This window comes from Crotalus tigris, unplaced genomic scaffold (genome assembly GCF_016545835.1).
Source record: "Crotalus tigris isolate CLP2741 ecotype Arizona unplaced genomic scaffold, ASM1654583v1 scf7180000021643.52994198:917841, whole genome shotgun sequence".
NCBI classification, from domain to species: domain Eukaryota; kingdom Metazoa; phylum Chordata; class Lepidosauria; order Squamata; family Viperidae; genus Crotalus; species Crotalus tigris.
Genome location: NW_024098611.1, coordinates 228,288 through 252,500, shown reverse-complemented (window position 1 = coordinate 252,500; position 24,213 = coordinate 228,288). Strand labels below are relative to the sequence as shown.

The window sequence follows — 24,213 nt, the reverse complement described above, 5'->3', positions numbered from 1 at the left end:
ATAGCTCTTCCAGTTACTCTCAATCTGTGCAGGGAATCCTCCTTTAGTAACCACAATTGGGGAGCAACCACTTGGTCGTTAAGTGAAGCAGCTGTTAAGTGAACCCGTAACTGCGCTTGCAACCTTCCTCCAGCTTTCCTTTGCTTTACGGACCTGCGAAAGTCGTCAGTGTGACGACGGGTTGCAAATTGGCTTTTTCATCCCCCTCGTACCTGCGAACGGTCGCTAAATGAGGCCGTCGCTAAAGGAAGACCGCCTGTCCAAAACACAATTTATTTTATTTTCCTTTTTTAAAAAAAGTTTTACTAGTTTATAGTGTGCGATACGATGAAAATACAAAAGCAAATAGCGAAAAAGATGGGGAAGGGAAAAGGGAACAGAGACTGTACTGATTAAAGGTCCCAACTTCCTGACAGTGAGAACAATTAATCAGTGGAACAGCTTGCCTCCAGAAGCAGTAAATGCTCCAACACTGGAAGTTTTTAAGAAGAGACTGGACAGCCACTTGTCCGAAATGGTGTAGGGTTTCCTGCCCGAGCAGGGGGTTGGACTAGATGACCTCCAAGGTCCCTTCCAACTTTACTAATATGAACATATTATTATTATTATTATTATTATTATTATTATTATTATTATTATTATTATTATTATTATTATTATATGGATCATCGCACAGTCAGCCAGATGTTCAGACTGGATTTGGCATTTTGTCTACCTATCGAGTCCTTACCCAGGACCTGGGATAGGCAGATGTGGATGTCTGATGGTATTACAGATATCGTCGCTGGATGGAAGCAGTTCCTAGTAAGGCCGCCTTTTGCAATTGACTAATAGCGAATTTGTCAATGCCAATGGTGTTCAAGTGGTGCTCCAGTTGTTTTGGGATTGCACCCAAGGAGACTATTACTGTTGGTACTACCCTTGCTTGCTTTTGCCACAGTCTTTCTATTTCTCTTTGTAGGTCTTTGTATTTTGTTATCTTCTCCAGTTCTTTCTCATCTATTCTGCTGTCTCCAGGCACTGCCACGTCCACTATCCAGGCTTTTTTATCTTTCTTATCGACAATTGTTAAGTCTAGGGTGTTATGTTGTTGTTGTTGTTATTATTATTATTATTGAAAAGAATACGAACACTTTTACTGCCACCTGGAAACCACTTCCAGAATTTGTCCTTGAGGTAAAAAAAAATAAAAATGAAATTTTGATTTTGAGTTTTATCAGTTAGTTAGACTTGATGTTACCGAAACGGCTAGCTTATTTTAATTCGCAAAAGTAAAAAAAAAAAAAGAGGTTTGAAGTTGATACTCTTCTTTGCTGCACGAAAGGAAGTTGGAAGTTAATGTCTTTTTTTTTCTTCTTTTTTCTCTTCCCTACCTCGCTTCCCTTTTCCCTTCCTCATCTTTTTCCGCTCTTTAGTTTCGTACTTTCATCGCCTCGTAATAATTTCTTTTCTTTTCTTCTACAGAAGGTTCCTAATGGGACCAAAAAATTAACAACCAACTCAGCGGTGACCGTCTTGACTTCGCTGACCTCTCTCCTTTGAAGGCCATCCCCACCGAACATCAGACCCGCGTGCCGGTATCAATAGCCAGATGGGCGGCATATAAATGCGATTAATTAATTAATTAATTGAATTAAATCAAACCTATCCAGCTGAGGCTATCTGCAACAGCTGTCCTCCAGGAAAAACAGTGGCCCAAAGCAGCCAGAGCCTTCCTCTTGATTAAGGGCAGGGAATTATGGGTCTTTTCCTGTCTGTTGAGTGATGGGCAGGTGCTTTTTCTCACAATAAGACCCACCCAGGCAGAGAAGGCCATGGGGGGGGGAGAGAGAGAGGGGGGGGACAGGGAGAAGAAGTCAGGCAGTCAGTATCGCATCCCCTTTAACAACAGCTGCAAAACTGTTGGTTGCTAGTTCCTGGAGCTGGACTCTCCAGCTGTTACTCTAAGCCAGGGGTCTTCAGACTTGGCCCTTTGATGACTTGTGGACTTCAACTCCCAGAATTCCTCAGCCAGCGTGAGGGAACTAGGACCCTTTGATGACTCGTGGACTTCAACTCCCAGAATTCCTCAGCCAGCGTGAGGGAACTAGGACCCTTTGATGACTGGTGGACTTCAACTCCCAGAATTCCTCAGCCAGCGTGAGGGAACTAGGACCCTTTGATGACTCGTGGACTTCAACTCCCAGAAGTCCTCAGCCAGCGTGAGGGAACTAGGACCCTTTGATGACTCGTGGACTTCAACTCCCAGAATTCCTCAGCCAGCGTGAGGGAACTAGGACCCTTTGATGACTCGTGGACTTCAACTCCCAGAATTCCTCAGCCAGCGTGAGGGAACTAGGACCCTTTGATGACTTGTGGACTTCAACTCCCAGAATTCCTCAGCCATTTCCTGGCTGGGGAAATGGGAGTTGAAGTCCACATGTCTTCAGGCAGCTCAGGTTGAGAAACACTGGTCTAAGAGGAACCAATGATAGACTGTCTTCTTCTCCTTCTCTTTCTCCTTCACCTCCACCTTCCTTCTTTCTCCTCCTCCTTCCCTTCCCTCCTCCTCTTCCTCCCCTCCGTATACTTTCTCTTCATTTTCGTTTTTTGGTCTTTCCTCCCATTTTCCTTCCTCCCTCCCTCCCTCCATTCCTTCCTTTCCTCTTCCTCCCTCCCTCTGTTCCTTCTTCCTTGCTTCCTCTATTCCTCTTCCTTTTGTTCTTTCCTTCCTTCTCTCCTTCCTCCTTTCTTTCTCCTTCCTTCCATCTCTCCTTCACTCCCTCACTCTTTTCTTCTTTCCTCCCTTCCTCCTTCCTTCTACTCCGTCCCTCTGTCCCTTCCTTCTTCCTTGCTCCCTCCATTCCTCTTCTTTTTGTTCTTTCCTTCCTTCTCTCCTTCTCTCCTCCATCCCTTCTTTCTTTCTCCCTTCCTTCTCTCCCTCACTCTTCTTTCCTCCCTTCCTCCTTCCTTCTCTCCTACTCTGTCCCTTCCTTCTTCCTTGCTCCCTCCATTCCTATTCCTTTTGTTCTTTCCTTCCTTCTCCCTCCCTCCCTTCTTTCTTTCTCCTTCCTTCCAACTCTCCCTCACTCTTTTCTTCTTTCCTCTCTTCCTCCTGCCTTCTCTCCTACTCCCTCCCTCTGTCCCTTCCTTCTTCATTGCCCCCTCCATTCCTCTTTTTTGTTCTTTCCTCCCTTCCCTCCCCCTCCTTTCCTCTCTTTTCTTTCTCCTTCTTTCCATCTTTCCCTCACTCTTTTCTTCTTTCCTCCCTTCCTCCTTCACCCTCCCTTCTTCCTCCATTCCTGCCTTCTCTCCTACTCCCTCCCTCTGTCACTTCCTTCTTCATTGCCCCCTTCATTCGTCTTCCTTTTGTTCTTTCCCTCCTTCTCTTCCCCCCCCTCTCTTTTTCTTTCTCTCTCCCTTTTCCAGCAATGTCAGTTGGCCCCCTTGTCCAGCACTTCTTGCAAGCTCTATAAGAGGAAGCTGGGGTTTGCAGCCAGCCTCACTGGGGCTGAGTGCCCATTAGACTGTGCAAATATATTTTTCAAGCCCCCATTTGCATCTCCTGTCAACAAAGGCCCCCCGGGCACAAACCACGGCCAGCAACGGTTCCTCAACTGCTTTGCATCACAGTAGGCAAATTTTTCTTACTCCCTTGCAAAAAAAGATAAAAAAAAATAAAAAAAAAAATAACAGTATGTCAGAAGTTCTGAATTTGAGTCACCTGAAATAATGATGGGCAAAGGAATTATTTTCCCCAGAACAAACCCAGGCCCTGTTTTTGGAGCACTTCAGGGCTCCGTGCTAAGTCTGGAAGCTGAGCCCTTGTGACATAGTGAAAGGACCTACCACATTTAATTCAGTTGAGCAATACTAGCTTAGTGTACAGAAGAAAGGATTCATCTGGGTCTTCTCTGTGGCTTCAAAGAGCCAGGTTGGAAACAAAGGATTAACATGAGGAGGAGGAGGAGGAAAAGGTGAAGCTGATCAGAGAAATGGTGAGCTCTCCATCTGACTCTTTAAAGCAGGGGGTCTTCAAACCTGGCCCTTTTCTGACTTGTGGACTTCAACTCCCAGAATTCCTCAGCCAGCCTCCATTTTGTTTGTTAGATTTAAGACAGGGGTCTTCCAACTTGGCCCTTTGATGACTTGTGGACTTCAACTCCCAGAATTCCTCAGCCAGCCTCCATTTTGTTTGTTAGATTTAAGACAGGGGTCTTCCAACTTGGCCCTTTGATGACTTGTGGACTTCAACTCCCAGAATTCCTCAGCCAGCCTCCATTTTGTTTTTTAGATTTAAGACCGGGGCCTTCAAACCTGGCCCTTTGATGACTTGTGGACTTCAACTCCCAGAATTCCTCAGCCAGTGTTGCTTTGCTGGCAGGGGAATTCTGGGAGTTGAAGTCCACAAGTCATCAAAGGGCCAAGTCTGAAGACCCCCTGCTTTAAACAGAGGATGAATGGTTTTGTGGATCTTGCCCTGAGTAGTGGCTGGACTAGTTGACCTCTAAGAACCCTTCCAACCCTTATGATTCTGGAAAGACTCTTCTGGATCCTGCCCTAAGCAGAGGCTGGACTAGTTGACCTCCATGAGCCCTTTCAATTCTAGGATTCTGGACATCTTCATCTTTACACACACACGCACACAAACACACACACACACACAAACACAATGTGCACCTTACAACAACCCTTTGAGGTAGGTCAGGCTGGAAGAGAACACATCCTCAAAGCTCACCAAGCAGCTTTCACACCTGAATGGAAATTGAAACTCAGTGCTTCCTTTTCTACCTCTTCCAGCCTGTTGGACTACAACCCCCATCATGCTCAATGGGCTCCAACCACCCCACCCCTCCCACTGTGGCTATTGGCCCCCAATAAATGATTTGTTTATTCCATTTCCATAGCCACTCATCCCTGCCAATGACTTAAAACTCAAAAAAAATCTTCTCCAGTTAAAAGGCTAAAAGCGTTTTAAAACAATAAAAACCATGACAAACCTCCAAAATTAATACAGGTGGCCCCTGACTTACGACTGCAACTGGGATTACAATTTCCGTTGTTAAGCAAGGCAGCTGTTAAGGGAATCACAGCCTGTTTTATAACCTTTCTCGTCCTGGTTGTTAAGCGAATCACTAGAGCTGTTCAGTTAGTAAGACAGCCGTTAACTTGACTTGTCAGAAGGCTGGAAAAGACGATCCCAGGACCCAGGGACACGGCAACGGTCATAAATAGTTTTGGTCACCATGATGTAAAAAAGTTGCTGAGACTCTAGAAAGGGTGCAGAGAAGAGCGACAAAGAGGATCAGGGGACTGGAGGCTAAAGCATATAAGGAACGGTTGCTGGAATTGGGTATGTGTAGTTTAATGAAGAGAAGGACGAGGGGGGACATGATAGCAGCCTTCCAGTATCTCAGGGGCTGCCCCAAAGAAGAGGGAGTCAAGCTATTCCCGAAAGCAGCTGAGGGCAGGACAAGAAGCAACGGATGGAAACTCATCAAGGAGAGAAGCAGCCTGGAACTAAGGAGAAACTTCCTGACAGTGAGAACAATTAACCAGTGCAACAACTTGCCACCAGAAGTTGTGGGTGCAGGAATTTAGTACGTCTAGTTTAATGAAGAGAAGGACCAGGAGTGACATGATAGCAGTGTTCCAGCATCTCAGGGGTTGCCCCAAAGAAGAGGGAGTCAAGCTATTCTCCAAAGCGTCTGAAGGCAGGACAAGAAGCAATGGATGGAAACTCATCAAGGAGAGAAGCAACCTGGAACTAAGGAGAAACTTCCTGACAGTGAGGACAATTAACCAGTGGAACCACCTGCCTCTAGAAGCGGTGAATGCTCCAACACTGGAAGTTTTTAAGACAGCAGTTCTCAACCTTTTTAATGCCGCGACCCCCAACCAGTTGTAAGTCGAGGATTACTCAACCGGTCGTAAGTCGAGGACTACTCAACTGGTGCAGCACCGTTTGCAGAATGGGACTTTTGGCGGGCTCAGCAGGGCAGAGACAGCCTGGACAATTCCTATTGGCTTTGGAAAGCCAATAAAATAAGACTCTATTCAAGAGAGTCTATTCTATTGGCTTTCAAAAGCCAATAGAATAAAAGGGAGTAGCACAGCTAAGGAAAAGGGGGGGAAAATGGCGGACTTCGTTGTTTGGCGACCCCCGTGAAATGGTCATTCGACCCCAAATGGGGTCCCGACCCACAGGTTGAGAACCACTGTTTTAAGAAGAGACTGGACAGCCATTTGTCTGAAATGGTACAAGGTTTCCTGTCTGAGCAGGAAGTTGGGCTAGATGACCTACAAGGTCCCTTCCAACTTATTATTACTATTACTATTACTATTACTACTACTACTACTACTACTACTACTACTACTACTATTATTATTATTATTATTATTATTATTATTATTATTATTATTATTATTAAATAGGATGTTGCCAAGCGTCCAAATTTTGATAACGTGACCACAGGGGATCCTGCAGCCATCGGAAGTGTGAAAAAGGCTCGTCATTTACTTTTCCCAGTGCTGTCATAACTTCTAATGATTGCTAAACAAATGGCTGTAAATCGAGGACGGCCTAGAGATACACAGCAGCCGAGACAGCTGGCCAGTTCACACATTCAATGCCCCAGGCTCGTTTACAGAGCCGGGTTTTAAGGGTCTTACAAATCATTTCATTTCTTTTTATTAATTTTGTTCATTGGTTTTATTTGCCACCCATCTCGATTCAAAGCGACTTTGGATAGGTTTGCCGCACTACAAGCATTCAAATCATACAAGGTAAAATATTTCCCAAAGAATAAAAAATGGATGTTACGCAGAAAAATGGAATTATTGTTCAAAGATGGGGAGAGAGAGAAGGAGAGAGAGGCTGCAAGGGGATTGGGGAAGGAATAGAATAGAATAGAGTAGAGTAGAATAAAGTAGAATAGAATAGAATAGAATGGAATGGAATGGAATAGAATAGAATAGAATAGAGTAAAATAGAATAGAGTAGAGTAGAGTAGAGTAGAGTAGAATAGAATAGAATAGAATAGAAAGAATAGAATAGAATAGAATAGAATAGAATAGAGTAGAATATGGGAATTAGAATATGGGAATTAGAACAGTAGAATAGAGTAGAATAGAGTAAAGTAGAGTAGAGTAGAATATGGGAATTAGAATAGAGTAGAGTAGAATATGGGAATTAGAATATGGGAATTAGAGTAGAATAGAATAGAGTAGAGTAGAGTAGAGTAGAGTAGAGTAGAGTAGAGTAGGGTAGGGTAGGGTAGGGTAGGGTAGGGTAGAATAGGGTAGAGTAGAGTAGAATATGGGAAATAGAATAGAATAGAGTACAGTAGAATAGAAAAGAATAGAATAGAATAGAATAGAATAGAATAGAATAGAATAGAATAGAATAGAATAGAATAGAAGCTGGAAGGGACCTTGGAGGTCTTCTAGTCCAGCCCCCCGCTCAAGCAGGAGAACCTATACCATCTCAGACAAATGACCGTCCAGTCTCTTCCATTTTCTAGCTTCACACGGCTCAAAACACTCAAAACAAACTCTGTGGGCTCAGACTACGCTTACCTGCCCCCATGCACAAGGAACGGCTTAGTCCAGACCCAGGTTTAGCATGCTGGGCGAACGCAGCCGTGTCTCCAAACAAGCAGAAGTTTGCAGGCGAAGAGTGGGAATTAGGAAGTTGCCCGCAATTTGTGCATCCTTGCAACCTCGCCCGGGGGCTGGGAATCCCAACCCTGCCGTGTCACGGCCGCAGCCACCGCATTGAGGGAGGCACAGAGTGACGAAAGGCTGTTTCCTTCCGCCCCGATAGGAATCCCGAAATTCACACAGAAGCACCGAAAAGCAGAAGCACATTTAAAAACCTGTATATAAATGGAATCATCTACACAACGAAGAGAAGGACAAGGGGGGACATGATAGCAGTATTCCAATATCTCAGGGGCTGCCCCAAAGAAGAGGGAGTCAAGCTCTTCTCCAAAGCCCCTGAAGGCAGGACAAGAAGCAACCTGGAACTCAGGAGAAACATCCTGACAGTTAGAACAATTAGCCAATGGAACTACCTGCCTCCAGAAGCGGTGAATGCTCCGACACTGGAAGTTTTTAAAAAGAGACTGGACGGCCATTTGTCTGAAATGGTATAGGGTTTCCTGCCTGAGCAGGGGGTTGGACTAGATGACCTCCAAGGTCCCTTCCAACTTTACTACTATTATTATTATTAAATGTAAGGACTGCAACAATCATCATGTAGGACAAACAGGCAGAAGCATCCATGAACACCAACGAGCAGTCGGAAGACAGGATGAAAATTCTTTAATTTCACAACAGATGGACAGATCTCGCCATAGTTTCAATTGGGAAAATATGACAATCCTAGTCCCCAAATGCCAGGGAATCTCCAGAAGCCTGGCACTCTGACAAATCAGGCATATAATAGACATCTAGATGTCAACAACTATGCAAAAATTGCATAATCAATCAGCCCCAAAGGGAACAAAACCTGGAATTAAGGAGAAAGTTCCTAACTGTGAGGACAATTAACCTGTGGAACAGCTTGCCACCAGAAGTCCTGGGTGCTCCATCACTGGAAGTTTTTAAGAAGAGACTGGACAGTCACTTGTCTGAGATGGTGCAGGGTCTTTTGCTTGAGCAGGGGGCTGGACTAGAAGACCTCCAAGGACCCTTCCAGATTCTATTCTATTCTATTAGGACCTGGACGACTTGAACACTGGGCGCTATCTCACAAAATGAAATTCAAGGGTGAACAAAGGAAGGTTCTACATTTAGGCAAGAAAAACCAAATGTACAGGTATAGTATAGGGGGTAACTTGCTCAATAGTAGTAACTGTGAGAGGGATCTTGGAGTCCTACTGGACAATCACTTAAATAGGAGCCAGCCATGTGCTGCAGCTGCCAAAAAGGCCAACACAGTGCTACGCTGCATCAACAGAGGGATAGAATCAAGATCACGTGAAGTATTAATACAACTTTACAAGGCCTTGGTAAGGCCACACTTGGAATCCTGCATCCAGTTTTGGTCACCACGATGTAAAAAAGATATTGAGACTCTAGAAAGAGTGCAGAGAAGAGCAACAAAGATGATTAGGGGACTGAGACTAAAACATATAAGGAACGGTTGCTGGAATTGGGTATGTCTAGTTTAACGAAGAGAAGGACAAGGGGGGACATGATAGCAGCCTTCCAGTATCTCAGGGGCTGCCCCAAAGAAGAGGGAGTCAAGCTGTTCTCCAAAGTGCCTGAAGGCAGGACAAGAAGCAAGGGATGGGAACTGATCAAGGAGAGAAGCAACCTAGAACTACGGAGAAACTTCCCGACAGTGAGAACAATTAACCAGTGGAACCACCTGCCTCCAGAAGCAGTAAATGCTCCAACACTGGAAGTTTTTAAGAAGAGACTGGACAGCCATTTGTCCAAAATGGTATAGGGTTTCCTGCCTGAGCAGGGCGTTGGACTTGATGACCTCCAAGGTCCCTTCCAACTTTATTATTATTATTATTATTATTGTTGTTGTTGTTGTTGTTTTGTTGTTGTTGTTGTTCTGTTCTATTCTATTCTATTCTATTCTATTCTATTCTACAATCTGTCTCTTCTACTCTACTCTACTCTATACTCTACTCTACTCTCTACTCTTCTCTACTCTACTCTACTCTACTCTACTCTACTCTACTCTACTCTCTACTCTTCTCTACTCTACTCTACTCTATTCTACAAAAGACCCCAGCACCTCTCCACCAGCAATCAGTACCCAGATCAGCATAATTAACTCCAAGATTAACTTCAGAGCAACAATCAAGTAAACAATGAAGGAACTGCCAAAGAGCCATTAATAAACAGCCCAACCGAACAATCCTTAAGACCTCCCCCCCCACACACACAGACAGGCAAGACACCAGAATATAAACTGAGAGCAAACCCCTCTCCCTTCTAGCACTGATGATGTTCCCTAGTTGGGTCATGAAACGTCTGCAAGAAAACCATCAAGCTCAGAGAGTCCCAAGAATCCCACATTCCCCCTCCGCCTCAGGCATGAAAGACAGTTGGGTGACTTTGGGCCAATCACCAGGAGATGGAGAGTTCTAGTCCCGCCTTAGGCATGAAAGAACAGCTTGCCTCCAGAAGCAGTAAATGCTCCAACACTGGAAGTTTTTAAGAAGAGACTGGACAGCCATTTGTCCGAAATAGCGTAGGGTTTCCTGCCCGAGCAGGGGGTTGGACTAGATGACCTCCAAGGTCCCTTCCAACTTTACTACTATTACTATTACTAGTCCCGCCTTAGGCATGAAAGACAGTTGGGTGACTTTGGGCCAATCACCAGGAGATCGAGAGTTCTAGTCCTGCCTTAGGCATGAAAGCCACTTGGGTGACTTTGGGCTAATCACCAGGAGACGGAGAGTTCTAGTCCCGCCTTAGGCATGAAAGACAGTTGGGTGATTTTGGGCCAATCACCAGGAGACGGAGAGTTCTAGTCCCGTCTTAGGCACAAAAGCCAGCTGGGTGACTTTGGGCCAATCACCAGGAGATGGAGAGTTCTAGTCCAACCTTAGAAATGAAAGCCGGCTGGGTGCCCAGCAGAATCCTGCCAGGGACACCCTGAAGCAAAGGATGCTGGGGGACCCCGCAAGTGAAAAGACGTCTGGGAAAGGGAGCGTGGGAAACACCTGGCTGAGCTGCATATCCCCCAAGGCAGAAGAGGAAGCAGCCACCCGTGTCCCTCCCCTCAGTGCCTCGTCTGCCCCGGATTTCAATGAAGTGCCAAATACTCAGCTGCAAGTAGCCAGCCCCAAAGCCGCAGAGTGTTCAAGAAGCGAGATCCGATCTCGTGGTCAGAAGCCGGAAACCAGGCTGCAAGTAAAAGTCACTGAGCAGAATTTGGCTGCAGGCAGGAAGTTTGCGCAGGGCTGATTAAAGGAGGGGGCAATTGGGGGGATCGGGATTCTCCTTTTCCATGCATCCTGAGAAGACAATGACGATTGTAAGCTAGACCGCAAACTCGGAGCCAAACCAAACCCCGGTATGTGACTTCACAACCTTCAGCCCTGGACATCACATCACAGGAGGCTACAATGCCAAAGCTCAGGATGTTACAACACAGCCAACCACCCAGGATGATGCAACACAGAACTCAGGATATCACTACACTAGATCTCAGGAGGTCATCACACAGCCCATTACCCAGGTTGTTACAACACAAAAGACTAATGGGCACACAGCCAGCACCTCAACCACTCAGGGTGTTACAAAACAGCCAAACAATCCACAAACAATAACTCCAACACAGCCAACCAATCCACCTACAGCAGCGGTTCTCAACCTATGGGTCGCGACCCCATTTGGGGTCGATCGACCTCTTTTGTGGGGTCGCCAAACGCGGCGATCCGCCATTTTGTCCCCTCCGGGGGCGCGCCGCGCCTCCGGGGGGGGCGGTGCCGCGCACGTGCGCGGCACGTGGGGGCGGCGGCGCGCCTCCGGGGGGCGCCACCCGCATGCGCGCCGCGCGTGGGGGCGGCAGCGCGCCTCCGGGGGCGCCACCGCGCATGCGCGCCGCACGTGGGGGCGGCGGCGCACCTCTGGTGGGCGCCACTGCGCATGCGCGCTGCGCATGGGGGCGGTGCCGCGCCTCCGGGGGTGGCGCCGCGCATGCGCGCCGCGCGCGGGGGCCCGCCCCCATGCGCGCCGCGCGCGCGGGGTGGCGCCGCGCATGCGCGCCGCGCGCGGGGGCCCCACCCCCATGTGCGGCCGCGCCGCGCATGCGCACAACGTTTGTGTGACGGGGGTCGCCGTCACACAAACGTTGAGAACCGCTGACCTACAGCAACTAAGCCAGCACTCCACACACCCCCACCAACATATATAGAGAGACGGCAGCTCCGATCACACTTTGCTCGCACAAGCACGAAGCCGAAGACCCCAGCCTGAAGATGACGAGTGGGACCTCGCCGAAATGTCGCCAAGATACTCTCAATCTTACATGGGAAAAAACCCAAATACACCAAGACCTGCACATATATATATGTATGTAGGTCTTTGGTTATTCGGGTTTTCTCCTGCGTAAAATTGGAAGTGTCTTGGCGACGTTTCAACGAAGTCCCATACGTCATCTTGAGGCTGGTGTTTTCGGCTTCGTGCTTCTAGGATGCAAGGCGTCCTATATCTGCCTTGCATTTTCTCCTACGAAGAAAAAAACACACACAATTTTGCAGCTCTGCCATTTCTTATCAGAATAACCAGGTTGGAAGGGACCTTGGAGGTCTTCTAGTCCAACCCTTTGCTCAGTCAGTAAATCTTTCTCTTAAAAATCTTTTGAATATTCCACCAAATCTTAATCCCAAAAGCTTTAATATCTCTACAAGTCCACCAGATATGAAAATAAGTTGCATCTAAATTTCCACATCTCCACCATTTGGGCTGTAAATTCGGATACATGCGAGACAACATTTGGGGATCCAAATGCCATCTATAAAACATTTTATAAAAAAATTCTCTTAAATTTTGCGCTTGAGTAAATTTTACATTTCTAACCCAAATTGTCTCCCATGTATCCAATAAAATCGGATCTTGAATATTTTGAGCCCATTTGACCATACAATTTTTAACTAACTCCGTTTCAGAGTCCAATTCTATTAAAGCACTATAAATTCTTTTTATATGAGCTTGACTTTGATCTTTAATCTGTTTTACCAAATTCACATCCTCTAAAGTAATACCAACCTTTTGATCTATACTCCACGCTCAGTCAGTAAATCTTATGCCCTTTCAGACAAATGCTTGTCCAGTCCTTTCTTAAAATCCTCCAGTGACGGAGCACCCACAACTTCTGGAGGCAGGTTGTTCCACTGGTTAACTGTTCACACTGTTGGGAAATCCCTCCTTACTTCCAGGTTGCTTCTCTCCTTGATGAGTTTCCCTCCGTTGCTTCTTGTCCTGCCTTCAGGCGCTTTGGAGAACAGCTTGACCCCCTCTTCTTTGGGGCAGCCCCTGAGATACTGGAAGACTGCTATCATGTCATCCTTTCAGTTTATCTTTAATCTACTTATCGCCCAGGGTCTGACCGCCTCTCTGTCTAGCTTTTTTGTGACCCACTCACATTTATTATTTTTTTTAAAAAATCGCTTTTTATTCTCAATTTGCATCTCTTTCCATCTCTTTGCATTTCTTTTCTGCAAAATCATTTTCCTTTTTCTGGCAGACTTCCTTTTTCTGAAGCAAACCTCGTCTTGAGTGTCTCCCTGGGCCTAAAATATTCATTTTCGGGAAGGTTTTTTTGCTGCCGTTTACAAAAAGCGACAAGGATTCTAGGGCAACTTCTATTTTTTTAATATTCCCCCCCCCCCTTTGCCTGCCGGTAACTGCTTCCTCTCATGACGTGAAATGCGACACTGGTGGATTTTCTTGGGACTTTTCCACAGATACATCCAGATAGCCTTTGACTTACTACTGGTTGCTAAGGGAAGTTGCAAGGGACATCCTCACAGCTACTCACGACCCGCCCCAAAATAGGTCATACAAATGGGCGCAGTTATGCAGCGAACCCGCTTAATGGCTGCATAATTATTGTTACATTTAAATCAAATTATTAAATGCCACTCTTCGCATTCTACAAAGGACAATTTTGGTTCTCAGTTGTGAAGGCAGAGACTACCTATACGTTAAGTCCACTTTACAAGAGCCAGTTTGCTGTAGTAATGAAGGTGCTGGATTAGAAACTGGGAAATGGGAATTCTAGTCCCACCTCCCTTCAGCAGGAAGTTGTTTCGGAGACATTGGGCCAATCATCAGGAGACGGCGAGTTCTAGTCCCACCTTAAGACATGTGGGTGACTTTGGGCCCATCACTGGGAGATGGTGAGTTCTAGTCCCACCTTAAGCATGAAAAGAAGCTGGGTGACTGGGCAATCACAGGAGATGGTGAGTTCTAGTCCCATTTTAGGCATAAAAAGAAGCTGGGTGACTGCGCCAATCATGAGGAGACGGTGAGTTGTAGTCCCACCTTAGGCATGAAAGCCAGCTGGGTGACTTTGGGCCAGTTAGTCTCTCTCAGTTCAACCTTCCTCACACAGTTGATGTTGTTGTGGGAAAAATAGGAGGGAGCCTTCTTTATACTGCTTTGAGTTGTGCAAAAGAAAAGTGTGATATAAATCTAACCATAATAATTACATCTGATGAGTACTGACCATTTTCAGTCACTTTAGCAACAGTCTAGAACAGAGGTAGGCAACCTCGGCTCTTTTATGACTTGTGCATTCAACTCCCAGAATTCCTGAGCCAGCCATGCTGAGGGGAAAAGGGAGGTTTCCAAGCTGAGCCGTGCTGGCTCAGGAATTCTGTAAGTTGAAGTCCACAGGCCATGAAGGGGCCATAGTTCCCCCATGCTGGCTCAGGAATTCTGGGAGTTGAAGTCCACCAGTCATGAGGGGGCCATACTTCCCCCATGCTGGCTCAGGAATTCTGGGAGTTGAAGTCCACGAATCATGAGGGGGCCATAGTTCCCCCATGCTGGCTGAGGAATTCTGGGAATTGAAGTCCACAAGTGATGAGGGGGCCATAGTTCCCCCATGCTGGCTGAGGAATTCTGGGAGTTGAAGTCCACCAGTCATGAGGGGGCCATACTTCCCCCATGCTGGCTCAGGAATTCTGGGAGTTGAAGTCCACCAGTCATAAAACAGCCAAGGTTGCCTACCCCTGGTCTATAATGTTCCCTCAAGACTTCATTCTGAACAACTAATTTGGGGAATTCTGGGAGTTGAAGTCCATCCGTCTTAAAGCTGGTAAGAGTGAAAAAAACAGAAGCTAAAGCTATAAAGCGTACTGAAAACAAGAAACATTATCAGAAAATGATTTCTTTCTGCTTCTGTCCTGAGGGGGGAAAAAAGTTTTATTTCTATTAAAATACAGTCAGTCCTCTTCTTACAATGACAACTGCGCCACAGATTTCTGTTCCTAAGCAAAATAATTATGAAGGGACTTTGGCCCCCATTTTAAGACCTTTCTTGCCACAGTTGTTAAGTGAATCGCTGCAGGGGTTAAGTCACTAACACGGTCGTTAAGCGAATCCGGCTTCCCCCATTGACTTTGCTGGTCAGAAGGTCGCAAAAGGGGATCACATGACCCCCGCGGATGCTGTGCAACCGTCATAAATACGAGTCAGTGGCCAAGGGTCCAAATTTTGATCACATGACACCGGGGACGCTGCAGTGGTCGTAAGTGTGAAACATGGTCATAAGTTACTTTTTTTCAGTGCCATCGTAACTTTGGCTGGTCACTAAATGAATGGTTGTAAATCAAGGACTAGTTGAGAAGAGACTGGACAGCCATTTGTCTGAAATGGTATAGGATTTCCTGCCTGAGCAGGGGGTTGGACTAGATGACCTCTAAGGTCCCTTCCAACTTCATTATTAATATTATTATTATTATTATTATTATTAACTGCTGAGATAACATGCTCTGTCTGTATTGTTTACCCAAGCTTGGGCATTTTCGTGGTAAATAATAATAATAATAATAATAATAATAATAATAATAATAATAATAAAGTTGGAAGGGACCTTGAAGGTCATATAGTCCAACCCCCTGCTCAGGCAGGAAACCCTATACCCTTTCGGACAAATGGCTGTTCAGTCTCTTCTTAAAAACTGCCAGTGTTGGAGCATTCACCGCTTCTGGAGGCAGGTTGTTCCACTGGTTAATTGTTCTCACTGTCAGGAAGTTTCTCCTTAGTTCTAGGTTGCTTCTCTCCTTGATGAGTTTCCATCCGTTGCTTCTTGTCCTGCCTTCAGGTGCTTTGGAAAATAGCTTAATTCCCTCTTCTTTATGGCAGCCCCTGAGATACTGGAGCACTGCTATCATGTCCCCCCTTGTCCTTCTCTTCGTTAAACTAGACATACCCAATTCTAGCAACTGCTCCTTGTATGTTTCAGCCTCCAGTCCCCTAATCATCTTTGTTGCTCTTCTCTGCACTCTTTCTAGAGTCTCAACATCTTTTTTAGATCATGATGACCAAAACTGGATGCCGGATTCCAAGTGTGGCCTTACCAAGGCCTTGTAAAGTAGTATTAATACTTCACATGATCTTGATTCTATTCCTCTGTTAATGCAGCCTAGCACTGTGTTGTCCTTTTTGGCAGCTGCAGCACACAGCTGGCTCATATTTAGGTGATTGTCCACTAGGACTCCGAGGTCCCTCTAACGGTTACCACTATTGAGCAAGGTACCCCCTATACTACACCTGTGCATTTGGTTTTTCTTGCCTAAATGTAGAACCTTGCTTTTTTCACCATTGAATTTCATTTTGTTAGATAGCGCCCAGTGTTCAATTCTGTCCAGATCCTCCTGTATCCTAAGCCTGTCTTCGGGAGTGTTGGCTATTCCTGCCTGCTTGGTGTCGTCTGCAAATTTGATGAGTTCAAATTAATAGGTAACAGAACAGATCACAGAATCCCAGGGCTGGAAGGGGTCTTGGGGGTCTTCTAGTCCAACCCCCTGCTCAAGACGAGACCCTATACCAGCGGTGACGAACCTATGGCACGGGTGCCAGAGGCGGCACACGGAGCCCACTAACTCGCCGAGGTCCCACATGGCTGGATGCATCCCAGCACCCATGCGCTCACTGGCCTGTGTGTGCAGGGGCTGACGGTGTTAGCCAGCGGCCGCCCTGTCCCCTCCTCACCTTGCCCTGTGACAATGGCACCCCGCCCTGCCTCACCTTCCCTCGCCTCACCCCGCAGGACGAGCGTCCTGCCCACCGCCCCACCTGGCAGAGACCCCCCAGATCTCCCCCAACCCTGCCCACACCCCCACAGGCGTCCCTCCCCAGAAGCAACATCGAGGTGATCACGCCGACCTTGGCCACACCCACCCTGCCTGCCCTGACCACCACAGCCACGCCCACCCATTGGGCCACGCCCACCTGGCACCCGGCGAGAAATAAGTGGGTTTTGGGTTGCAGTTTGGGCACTCGGTCTCTAAAAGGTTCACATCACTGCCCTAGACCATTTTGGACAAATGGCTGTCCAGTCTCTTTTTAAAAACCTCCAGGGATGGAGCACCCACAGCTTCTGGAGGCAGGTAGTTCCACTGGTTAATTGTCCTCACCGTTAGGAAATTTCTCCTTAATTCCAGGTTGCTTCTCTCCTATTCTCTCCTGTTCTGTTCTGTTCTGTTCTCCTGGTGATTGGCTCAAAATCACCCAGCCAGCATTCACGCCTCAGGTGGGACTAGAACTCACCGTCTCCTGGTGATTGGCCCAAAGTCACCCAGTAGCCTTTCATACCTAAGGCAGGACTAGAACTCACCGTCTCCTGGTGATTGGCCCAAAGTCACCCAGCCAGCTTTCATGCTTAAGGCGGGACTAGAACTCACCGTCTCCTGGTGATTGGCCCAAAGTCACCCAGCCAGCTTTCATGCTTAAGGCGGGACTAGAACTTACCGTCTCCTGGTGATTGGCCCAAAGTCACCCAGCCGGCTTTCACGCCTAAATAGGGATTATGTTCCTTCTATGTTTTAGCCTCCAGTCCCCTGATCCTCTTTGTTGCTCTTCTCTGCACTCTTTCCAGAGTCTCAACATCTTTTTTACATCGTGCTGACCAAAACTGGATGCAGGATTGTTTTAGAGCCTTGCCTCGCATTGGGAGGGATGACGGGAAGGAGTAAATGACACCGAGTAACCCAAAGGGGTACTTTTTACGCTGGAACATGTAGTTTTGCAACTAATTAAAAGATTGTGAAAATAAAACCAATCTATCAGCATTATTTCTGGGCGTGTATTAGGCTAGGCTTGCAATTATTTGCCTAACGCAAAGGTCTGGGTCCCTTTAGTGGCAATGTTTACCTTTTCAGACTACACTTACTCCCCGGACTTACGACTGTTCGTTTAGTGACCGTTTAAAGTTACAACAGCACTGGAAAAAGGGACTGAGGGCCATTTTTTCACGCTGACGACCCATTGGAGCCTCCCTGCGGTCACGTGATCGACATTCCGATGCTTGGCAACTGACTCGTACTTATGACGGGCGCAGCATCCCGGGGGGAGGGGTGTCACGTGATCCCTTTTTTGCGACCTTCCGAGAGGCAAAGTCAATGGGGGAAGCCTGACTCGCTTAACGACTGTGTGACTCCCTTGACAGAGGCGAAGTTTTGCTTAACCACCGGGGCAATAAAAGTCATCAAATGGGGCAAAACTCCCTTAACAAATGTTCCATATAGCGGCATAAATTCTGGGCTCAGTTGTGGCTGTAACCTGAGGACTAGCTGTGCAGATTGTCCTTGCCGAAGACCACAAGTGGAAGCTGCAATTGTTATTCGGGATTGGCCGCTGCGTTTCCATGGAGGAAGGGGAATTGCAGGGATCCGATCCGCTTGAAGTGGTGGGCAAGATCTTTCTCTGCCTCGGATGCTGCGCTTCCGGCAAGTCCCTTCCTCCCAGGACATGAAGAGAGGAAGAGGAGGAGGAAATACTCTTCCCATGCTCAGAGAGACTCTTCCCAAGGCCCAGCGCTAAGGCCAGCTCTACCTGACCCCAGATATCCTCAACAGAGGGAGCCCTGTCACCAGCCCTGTCACTCTGCCTTCCTTCCTTCCTTCCTTCCTTCCTTCCTTCCTTCCTTCCTTCCTTCCTTCCTTCCTTCTCTCCCACCCGTCCTCTCCTTCTCTCCATGCTTTCCTCCTTCCTTCTCTCATTCTTCCCACCTTCTTTCTCTCCTGCTTTCTTTCCCTCCTCCCTTCTTCCTTCCCTCCTCCTCGCCTTCTTTCCTTTCTTCTCTCCTTCCCTCTTTCCTTTTTTCGTCCGTTTCTCCTTCCCTCTTTCCTTCCCTCCTTCCCTCCTTCTTTCTTTCCTGCCCTCCCTTCCCCCTCTTCCTTCCCTTCCCTCTTCCTTCCCTCCTTCCTTCTCTCCTGCTTTCTTCCCTCCTCCTCGCCTCCTTTCCTTTCTTCTCTCCTTCCCTCTTTCCCTTTTTCTTCCATTTCTCTTTCCCTCTTTCCTTCTTCTTTCCTTCCCTCCTTCCATCCTTCTTTCTTTTCTGCCCTCCCTTCTCCCTCTTTCTTCGCTTCCCTCTTCCCTCCCTCCTTCTTTCCCTCCCGCCTTCCCTCCTCCCTTCTTTCCTCCCTCCTCTGCTTCTTTCCTTTCTTCTCTCCTTTCCTCCCCTCTTTCCTTTTTTCTTCTGTTTCTCCTTCCCTCTTTCCTACTTTCCTTCCATCCCTCTTTCTCCTTCCCTCCTTCTTTCTCTCCTTTCCTTCCCTCCTTCCTTTTCTTCTTTCTTTCCCTCCTTCCTTTCCTTTTTTCCTCCCCTCCTTCCTTCCCTCCTTCCGTTTCTCCTTCCCTCTTTCCTTTTTTCTTCCATTTCTCCTTCCCTCTTTCCTACTTTCCTTCCATCCCTCTTTCTCCTTCCCTCCTTCTTTCTCTCCTTTCCTTCCCTCCTTCCTTTTCTTCTTTCTTTCCCTCCTTCCTTTCCTTTTTTCCTCCCCTCCTTCCTTCCCTCCTTCCGTTTCTCCTTCCCTCTTTCCTTTTTTCTTCCGTTTCTCCTTCCCTCTTTCCTACTTTCCTTCCATCCCTCTTTTTCCTTCCCTCCTTCTTTCTCTCCTTTTCTTCTCTCCTTCCTTTTCTTCTTTCTTTCCCTCCTTCCTTTCCTTCTTTCCTCCCCTCCTTCCTTCTCTTCTTCCTTCCCGCCTTCCCGCCGATCGCCGCTCACCTGCCGGCTCTCCTCCCCGAGGTGCCCCGACGGCGCGTCCGAACGCTCCCAGCTGTCCGCGCTCAGTGGAGCCGCCGACGCCGCCTTGCCTGGCGCATCCCCGGCAGCCTCTCGCGATCCGCCCCGACGGCCTGCGAGCCTCGACTGCGAGGGCAGCTCCGGGAACCGCCGCGAAAAGCAGAACCGCCGACAGCCGCGCCTCCTTCCAGGAAGCGTCGCCCGCGGGCGCCTGGGCTGGCCGGCCTCCTGTGCGCGCAGCTGGGCCTCTCTGGCTGCGCGCGGCGGGGGGGGGGGGATTGCATTAGGGATAGAATAGAAAATGGAATAGAATAGAATAGGGGACAGAACAGAGCAGAATAGAATAGAATGTAGGATAGGATAGAACAGAACAGAATAGGGAATAGAATAGAATAGAATAGAATAGAATAGAATAGAATAGAATAGAATAGAATTACAGGATAGAATAGAACAGAATAGAATAGAATAGAATTATGGATAGAATAGAATAGAATAGAACAGAACAGAATAGGGAATAGAATAGAATAGAATAGAAAATGGAATGGAATTGAATGGAATAGAATAGAATAGAATATAGAATAGAATAGAATAAAATAGAATAGAATAGAAAATGGAATGAAATGGAATAGAATAGCATAGAATAGAATAGAATAGAAAATGGAATGAAATGGAATAGAATAGAATAGAAAATGGAATAGAATAGAATGGAATAGAATAGAATAGAATATAGAATAGAATAGAATAGAATAGAATAGAATAGAATAGAATATGGAATGGAATAGATTAGAATAGATTAGATTAGAATAGAATAGAAAATAGAATGGAATGGAATAGAATAGAATAGAATAGAAAATGGAATAGAATAGAATAGAATAGAATAGAAAAGAATAGAATATAGAATAGAATAGAATAGAATAGAATAGAATAGAATAGAATAGAATATGGAATGGAATAGATTAGAATAGATTAGAATAGAATAGAATAGAATAGATAATGGAATTGAATGGAATGGAATAGAATAGAATAGAATAGAATAGAATAGAATAGAATAGAACAGAAAATGGAATAGAATAGAATAGAATAGAATAGAATAACAGAGTTGGAAGGGACCTTAGAGGTCTTCTAGTCCAACCCCCTGCTCAAGCAGGAGACGCTATACCATTTCAGATAGGTGGCTGTCCAGTCTTTTCTTAAAAACCTTCAGTGATGAAGCACCCACAACTTCTGGAGGCAAGGAGTTCCACTGGTTAATTTACCTCACCTGTTAGGAAGTTTCTCCTTAGTTCCAGGTTGCTTCTCTCCTTGATTAGTTTCCATCCATTACTTTTTATCTTGCCTTTGGATACTTTGGAGAATAGATCGACCCCCTCCCCTCTTTGTGACAGCCCCTCAAATACTGGAACGCTACTATCATGTCTCCCGTCCTCCTTCTTTTCTCTAGACTGGCTGCACCCAAATCCTGCAACCGTTCTTCATATGTTTTAGTTTCTGGGCCTTTAAATCATCTTAGTTGCTCTTCTTTGCACTTTTTCCAAAGCCTCAACATCTTTTTTTGTAATGTGGTGATCACAAAGGGATGCAGGATGCAAGGTGTGGCCTTACTAAGGCTTTATCAAGTGGGTACTAATACTTTATGTGATTTTGGTTCTATGCCTCTGTTTATACAACCAAGGTGTCATGGTTCCGACAGATGAAACTCTTCAAAGAACTTCGAAGCATTGTTACCTTAAAGAATCTTTATTTGAGTAGCATAGCATCAGCACTAACACAATCGAAGCCAAAAACTGTATTCCCCTCCCCTGAGCACATAGTATCAAGCACAATTCCCTCTTCCAGTTAACAGTCATAAATCACATTCTCCAATTAGCTTGAAATGCAGGCTTTTCCTCCAGTACTCCAGCCCGCCAATTCTTATCATCTTTTATTTCAATAACCTTGGTTCTCACACTAGGTCCAGTATTGTTATGTCTAGTTAAACTCTTATGCACATTCCTCCCCCCAGTATCATCTAACTCTAAAAGTAAAAAGAAGAAAATGGCTGCATCTCCATCTGTTGTTAATGCAAAAACATCCGACGTTAGCAGCGTCGACACAAGGATTCTATTGGATTCAGGGAGTTGTAGCCAAAGGTCTTACAATTGCCAAGATTGGACATCCTTGTTCTAAAACAGTGGTTCTCAACCTTTTTAATGCCGCGACCCCCAACCGGTCGTAAATCAAGGACTACTCAACCGGTTGTACGTCGAGGACTACTCAACTGGTGCAGCACCGTTTGCAGAATGGGACTTTTGGTGGGCTCAGCAGGGCAGAGACAGCCTGGACAATTCCTATTGGCTTTGGAAAGCCAATAGAATTAGACTCTATTCAAGAGAGTCTATTCGATTGGCTTTCAAAAGCCAATAGAATAAAAGGGAGTAGCATAGCTAAGGAAAAGGGGGGAAAAATGGTGGACTGCATTGTTTGGCGACCCCCGTGAAACGGTCGTTCAACCCCAAATGGGGTCCCGACCCACCGGTTGAGAACCACTGCTTTAGGGGCTTTTGGAGAATAGTGGAGCCCCCCTCTTCTTGTGGCAGCCCCTGAAATATCGGAAGACTGCTATTATGTCACCCTTAGTCCTTCTCTTTGGTAGACAGAATAACAGAATAGCAGAGTTGGAAGGGAAATTGGAGGTCATCTAGTCCAACGCCCTGCTGAAGCAGGAGACCCTATACCAGTGATGGTGAACCTTTTAGAGACCAAGTGCCCAAACTGCAACCCCAAACCCACTTATTTATCGCAAAGTGCCAGGGCTGCATCAGCATTGTGGTGCCCTCTGGGGGGCGTGGCCCACTGGGTGGGCGTGGCTGCAGTGGTAACGGCAGACTGGGTGAGCGTGGCCTTCCTTCCAACTGATATTAAGAAAGCTTGGGAGGCAGAAATCAACGCGAGGACTGGCGAGATGGTTTATCATCAGAGCAGAAATGATAACACACTCACACTGTGACCTACATCACTGTTGGGCCCTTGAAGATGTTGGGGATTCAGTCCCCAGAATTCCCAACCAGGATGGGTGGACTACAACTCCCAGGATGCCCCAGCCAGCAGAGTGGATGGATGGATAGAGGGATGGATGGATGATGTTGAGGAGGAGGAGTAGCAGGAGGAAGAGAGATAGAAAAAGAGAAAGAAAAGGAGAGGGAGAAAGAGAAGGAGGAGGAGGAGAAGGAGGAAGAGAAGGAGAAGAAGGAGGAGGAGAAGGAGAAGGAGGAGGAGGAGGAGGAGAAGGAGGAGGGAGAAGGAGGAGGAATGGGAGAGAAGGAGGGGAAGGAAGGAGGAGAAGGAGGAGGAGGAGGAAGAGAAGGAGGAGGAGGAGAAGAAAGAGGAGGAGGAGGAGGCGGAGGAGGAGGAGAAGGAGGAAGAGGAGAAGGAGGAGAAGGAGAAGAAGGAGGGAGGAGGAGGAGGAATGGGAGAGAAGGAGGGGAAGGAAGGAGGAGGAGAAGGAGGAGGAGGAGAAGGAGGAGGAAGAGGAGAAGGAGGAGGAGGAGAAGGAGGAGGAGGAGAAGAAGGAGGAGGAGGAGAAGGTGGAGAAGGTGGAGAAGGAGGAGGCAGAGAAGGAGGAGAAGGAGGAGGAGAAGGAGGAGAAGGACAAGGAGGAAGAGAAGGAGAAGGAGGAGGAGGAGGAGGAGAAGGAGGAGAAGAAGGAGAAGGAGGAGGAGGAGGAGAAGGAGGAGAAGGTGGAGAAGGAGGAGGAGGAGGAGGAGAAGGAGAAGAAGGAGGGAGAAGGAGGAGGAATGGGAGAGAAGGAGGGGAAGGAAGGAGGAGGAGAAGGAGGAGGAGGAGAAGGAGGAGGAAGAGGAGAAGGAGGAGGAGGAGAAGGAGGAGGAGGAGAAGAAGGAGGAGGAGGAGAAGGTGGAGAAGGTGGAGAAGGAGGAGGCAGAGAAGGAGGAAAAGGAGGAGGAGAAGGAGGAGAAGGACAAGGAGGAAGAGAAGGAGAAGGAGGAGGAGGAGGAGGAGGAGGAGGAGGAGGAGGAGAAGGAGGAGGAGGAAACCACCACTGAATGCTTAAACTAGTGTTTCTCAACCTCAGCAGCTTACAGATGGGTGTACCAACTTCTAGACTTCTAGACTGGAATTCTAGTGTGGAATTCCTGGAGCTGAGGTCCACCCACCCTCAAGGGCCAAGCCTGAGAAAGACTGATCTAAGCCAAGCCCATTTCTATCTCTTGGCAAAGCCGCTGGCCGTGCTAGGAGACACCCTTATGGTGCTGACGGGTGGCAGGTCCTCACCCATCACGACCAGAAGAGCCTTGAGGAACCAGGCCACTGAGAGACGGACGGTGAGAGGCAGAAATGGGACCCATTCCGGGAAAAGAGACTTGTCAACTTGACCTTACGTGACACACTTTCACTTCCTAACAGAAGTTTCCCGTCAGTTGCAGAACCACAGAACCAGATGAAAACCGAAAAGTTCCTTTAGGGTTAACGCAAGAGAAGGAGGAATTTTTCAAGTCCGTCAATTTGCA

At 47.0% G+C, this 24,213-nt stretch overlaps 1 protein-coding gene across 2 annotated transcripts in view; it reads right to left on the bottom strand.

Moving 5' to 3' along the window:
- Positions 1-19,846, bottom strand: part of HCK (HCK proto-oncogene, Src family tyrosine kinase) — a 41,751-nt gene extending 21,905 nt beyond the window's left edge. The window contains exon 1 of one of the 2 annotated variants that reach the window (XM_039318901.1): positions 19,691-19,846. The gene's annotated coding sequence lies outside the window, so the exon portion shown is untranslated. Of the gene's footprint in view, positions 1-7,557; positions 7,818-19,690 lie in introns of those variants that run through there. The other variant, XM_039318902.1, reaches the window with a different exon arrangement.
- Positions 19,847-24,213: the final 4,367 nt, after the last annotated feature.